General features: G+C 55.1%; 1 non-coding gene across 1 annotated transcript in view; it reads right to left on the bottom strand.

The window, feature by feature from the left end:
* LOC126197317 (small subunit ribosomal RNA) overlaps window positions 1-562 on the bottom strand; it is a 1,909-nt gene extending 1,347 nt beyond the window's left edge. The window contains exon 1 of the ribosomal RNA XR_007539686.1: window positions 1-562. This exon is cut by the window's left edge and continues 1,347 nt beyond it. This is a non-coding gene — a ribosomal RNA (small subunit ribosomal RNA).
* Window positions 563-5,000: the final 4,438 nt, after the last annotated feature.

Raw genomic sequence — 5,000 nt, 5'->3', positions numbered from 1 at the left:
TAGATACTCGTTAAAGGATTTAAAGTGTACTCATTCCGATTACGGGGCCTCGGATGAGTCCCGTATCGTTATTTTTCGTCACTACCTCCCCGTGCCGGGAGTGGGTAATTTGCGCGCCTGCTGCCTTCCTTGGATGTGGTAGCCGTTTCTCAGGCTCCCTCTCCGGAATCGAACCCTGATTCCCCGTTACCCGTTACAACCATGGTAGGCGCAGAACCTACCATCGACAGTTGATAAGGCAGACATTTGAAAGATGCGTCGCCGGTACGAAGACCGTGCGATCAGCCCAAAGTTATTCAGAGTCACCAAGGCAAACGGACCGGACGAGCCGACCGATTGGTTTTGATCTAATAAAAGCGTCCCTTCCATCTCTGGTCGGGACTCTGTTTGCATGTATTAGCTCTAGAATTACCACAGTTATCCAAGTAACGTGGGTACGATCTAAGGAACCATAACTATTTAATGAGCCATTCGCGGTTTCACCTTAATGCGGCTTGTACTGAGACATGCATGGCTTAATCTTTGAGACAAGCATATGACTACTGGCAGGATCAACCAGGGAGCTGCGTCAACTAGAGCTGAGCAGCCGGCCGCCCGGGAGTGTGTCCCGGGGGCCCGCGCGAACACGCAAGCGTCCGCTCAATTATTCTGCAAACAGGAGGAGGCTGGGCTCCCCTGCACGATACACCTCGAAACCCTCTCAGGTCCCGGCGGCGCGCAGCGCCGTCCTAAGTACTTGGTCGGGTTCGAGAGAGGCGCAATCGCCCGGAGATAGGCGAGTAGACGCTTTCAGTGCGACCACCCGTGCTCCCAACTGAGCTTGCCGCTGCCGACAGAGGCCCGGGAGCGTGCTGTCGTGGTGTTGCCGGCGGGAGACAACACGCGGCCACAAACAGTGACCGGGCAGCTCCAACGCCAGCGCCACAGAGGGGCAGAGCCCCACTTGGGTGCCAAAGCGAACTCTCCCAGCACAGCGCACGCGCCAACACATCCGCACAGCTGCGATACAAACCACCTGCGAGAACCGCGGGGGCGACCTAGCAGCAGACGGCGTCGCGGCGCCGAGTGCCGGGCGGCGGCGCATCCTCAACGCACACAGTCCTCAATCGGACCAGCACACTGCAGATGTCCACCGCGCTTCGCACCGGGCCCGGGAGGACCCACTTTGGCCGCACGGCGCCGCGCGCTGGGTGCGCCGGCACGCAGATGCGCCGCCTGCCGCGTCCGTCAGCCGGCGCGCCTGCCACTGGGCGCCCCCACCAGCCGGCTGCCGCGCGTGCGCCCACGCAGCGCGCGGCCAGCACGCCGGGCGCCCCCCCCTCACCGGCCGGGGACGGTCCCACCCAGCCACCGCCGCGTATCGCTTCATACCCACATGCCCACTCACGTTCGTGGGTATGACGGGTGTCGCTGAAGCAACCGGTTAATACCTGTACCGATCGTCGATATCAACGATTCACCTCCAGCGCGAACAACCGCGCAACAACGGATTTCCAGTTCATTTGCGTAACTTGGGCAGCAAACGTAGACATCCATCTACATTTGCGACTTCTACGAGTCTTGCATGCCTGGATGTTGTGTGTCACGACGCACTCCATCAGCATACATACACGCTGCGACGTGTGCACGAAAGAACACGTGGAAGGTGGCCAGCGTACGTATGCGAATGCCATTGCACAGCTGCGAAGCGCATTCAACACGCGAACTCCTGACCGACGAGCTAGAGGTGACAGGAGGGGAGGGGGGGGGGGCGGGGGCGATATACGTCCTATTGCAGTACACAATACAGTGGATAGCGGGACCATGTGGAAAGTAAGCAACACTCGCAAGATGTGAGGGTACGCACCGTAAAATGAATCAATACGCAGAACACCACAGTGTGCGCGAAGTGAACTATGTTGAGATGGTTGCAATTAGGCAACGCTACACGAATTCCTAGATTCATATAACTAACAATTACAGGGCAGGTTAAGGCGCAACGTGGGTTAGGTTAGGGCGCAACGTGGGTTAGGTTAAGGCGCAACGTGGGTTAGGTTAAGGCGCAACTTGGGTTAGGTTAAGGCGCAACTTGGGTTAGGTTAAGGCGCAACTTGGGTTAGGTTAAGGCGCAACTTGGGTTAGGTTAAGGCGCAACTTGGGTTAGGTTAAGGCGCAACTTGGGTTAGGTTAAGGCGCAACTTGGGTTAGGTTAAGGCGCAACTTGGGTTAGGTTAAGGCGCAACTTGGGTTAGGTTAAGGCGCAACGTGGGTTAGGTTAAGGCGCAACGTGGGTTAGGTTAAGGCGCAACGTGGGTTAGGTTAAGGCGCAACGTGGGTTAGGTTAAGGCGCAACGTGGGTTAGGTTAAGGCGCAACGTGGGTTAGGTTAAGGCGCAACGTGGGTTAGGTTAAGGCGCAACGTGGGTTAGGTTAAGGCGCAACGTGGGTTAGGTTAAGGCGCAACGTGGGTTAGGTTAAGGCGCAACGTGGGTTAGGTTAAGGCGCAACGTGGGTTAGGTTAAGGCGCAACGTGGGTTAGGTTAAGGCGCAACGTGGGTTAGGTTAAGGCGCAACGTGGGTTAGGTTAAGGCGCAACGTGGGTTAGGTTAAGGCGCAACGTGGGTTAGGTTAAGGCGCAACGTGGGTTAGGTTAGGGCGCAACGTGGGTTAGGTTAAGGCGCAACGTGGGTTAGGTTAGGGCGCAACGTGGGTTAGGTTAGGGCGCAACGTGGGTTAGGTTAGGGCGCAACGTGGGTTAGGTTAGGGCGCAACGTGGGTTAGGTTAGGGCGCAACGTGGGTTAGGTTAGGGCGCAACTTGGGTTAGGTTAGGGCGCAACGTGGGTTAGGTTAGGGCGCAACGTGGGTTAGGTTAGGGCGCAACGTGGGTTAGGTTAGGGCGCAACGTGGGTTAGGTTAGGGCGCAACTTGGGTTAGGTTAAGGCAGAAGTTGGGTTAGGTTAAGGCAGAAGTTGGGTTAGGTTAAGGCAGAAGTTGGGTTAGGTTAAGGCAGAAGCTGGGTTAGGTTAAGGCAGAAGTTGGGTTAGGTTAAGGCAGAAGTTGGGTTAGGTTAAGGCAGAAGTTGGGTTAGGTTAAGGCAGAAGTTGGGTTAGGTTAAGGCAGAAGTTGGGTTAGGTTAAGGCAGAAGTTGGGTTAGGTTAAGGCAGAAGTTGGGTTAGGTTAAGGCAGAAGTTGGGTTAGGTTAAGGCAGAAGTTGGGTTAGGTTAAGGCAGAAGTTGGGTTAGGTTAAGGCAGAAGTTGGGTTAGGTTAAGGCAGAAGTTGGGTTAGGTTAAGGCAGAAGTTGGGTTAGGTTAAGGCAGAAGTTGGGTTAGGTTAAGGCAGAAGTTGGGTTAGGTTAAGGCAGAAGTTGGGTTAGGTTAAGGCAGAAGTTGGGTTAGGTTAAGGCAGAAGTTGGGTTAAGGGATGGTGTGTGTGGGGGGGGGGGGTGGGGTGGCGAGGTTCGTTGATAGTGATGGTAGTAAGTGGACGCCTGAGGCACTATCAGATATGTCACGTCAGTTGCACTTGTGGCTCATGGCAGGTGGCGCGCCCGTTCTGTGTTTGTGGCAAAGGAGTGGCACACCTGTGTCTTTCATTCCTGCCATTGTTTATGTGCTGTGAGATGCGGCAGTGTGGTGCTGTTGGGTGCACCCCTGTGTAGGACATGTGTGGGTGTTGGTGGCGTATCTGAGCAATGGTGGTTGTAGGAAGAGTGGGATATTCAGTTTTCTGGTTCGACGTCCCGGTCTGGTTATCATAGTGTGGATGGTGTACTGTGGCCGAGAGGATGCACTGGATGTTGTTCCATGCTGGTACTTAGATGTTGTGTCTGCGTCTGTTACAGGCATAGACTAGTGGGTGATGGAGTGTGTGGGTGACGTGTGGTTGACATTGTGTGCACAGACGTTCAGCATGTATAGGGACAGTTGTATGTGTTATCTATATTCCGATGACTGCGCGTATTACTAAGCACCGCCGTGTATAAGCTTAATGTATGTATAGTCAATGCCTGTTCTATCTCTGTACAGTAGTAGCGGTGCGACTGCACTAGCTAGCTACACCTCGCGGCATCGTCCCCCGGTGTATGGCATATGATTATAAACATTCTGTCTATTAGTCAAAACCGGTGGTGTGACTACGTCACATGTTTGAGGTGGGGGACGCAACACCGTGCCGGTGGGTCAGGGCTGCGAAACACTTTCCCCACACTGGGGGCTCGGACCCTCATTACTCGTCCCAGTAATATATTGCGGAGCGCACATAGCCATTGCCCAGAGTCTTTGCGACTGCGAGTGCAACGCCCACGGGGACCGACGTGGATGGGGCGGCCCATAGCTGATCGCTCAGCATCGGAATCCGTACAGTGAGCGACGCGGTCGCGCACAGACTTAGAGCACGTTTAGGGACAGCGGGAATGTCGAATATTGGATAAAACTCTTCATGAAACGCAAGATATAGGTGTGGATTGCAACTTACGAGTGCGGGAAACGTCCGCCGTTCATCCGCTGGACTTGCGATTTTGGTGGGTGGGGTGGGGCACGTACGGGTGCGGGTGGCGTGATTGTCGGTCGACGACTTCGTGGTGGACAGAGGATGCCGTCTTTGTGGGTGGCGTCGGACAATGTGTACTGTGCGCCCATCGATGTCGTATTCAGCTTGGCGTCTCATAGATGGCGGTATCGCCGTTGCAGGAGGCCTAGATGGCGTTATTGTTTGTGGTGCGCTCGACATGGTGGATGTAGTGTTGCCAGATTCGCGTAGATGGCTGTATTGCATGTGGTTTCGTCGTATTTTCATAGGTGGCGATGCTGTGTGGTTGGCGTTGTTGCGTTCACTTCCTGTAGATGGAGGTGTCGTATCTGGGCTGCATGTCAATGTAGTGTAGTCACATTCCGAGAGATGTCGTTCTTGTGCCCCTCGGTGGCACTGTCAACGTCGTCCCACAGGGGGCGGTATGGTGGCGTCCCCAAATAGACGCCCTAGTGGCCTGGCTATTTCACAGATGGCGCTGTCGTATGTAACA

This window comes from Schistocerca nitens, chromosome 7 (genome assembly GCF_023898315.1).
Source record: "Schistocerca nitens isolate TAMUIC-IGC-003100 chromosome 7, iqSchNite1.1, whole genome shotgun sequence".
Classification (NCBI taxonomy): domain Eukaryota; kingdom Metazoa; phylum Arthropoda; class Insecta; order Orthoptera; family Acrididae; genus Schistocerca; species Schistocerca nitens.
The sequence above is the reverse complement of the archived record's forward strand: the minus strand, read 5'-3'. Positions and strand labels throughout refer to the sequence as shown.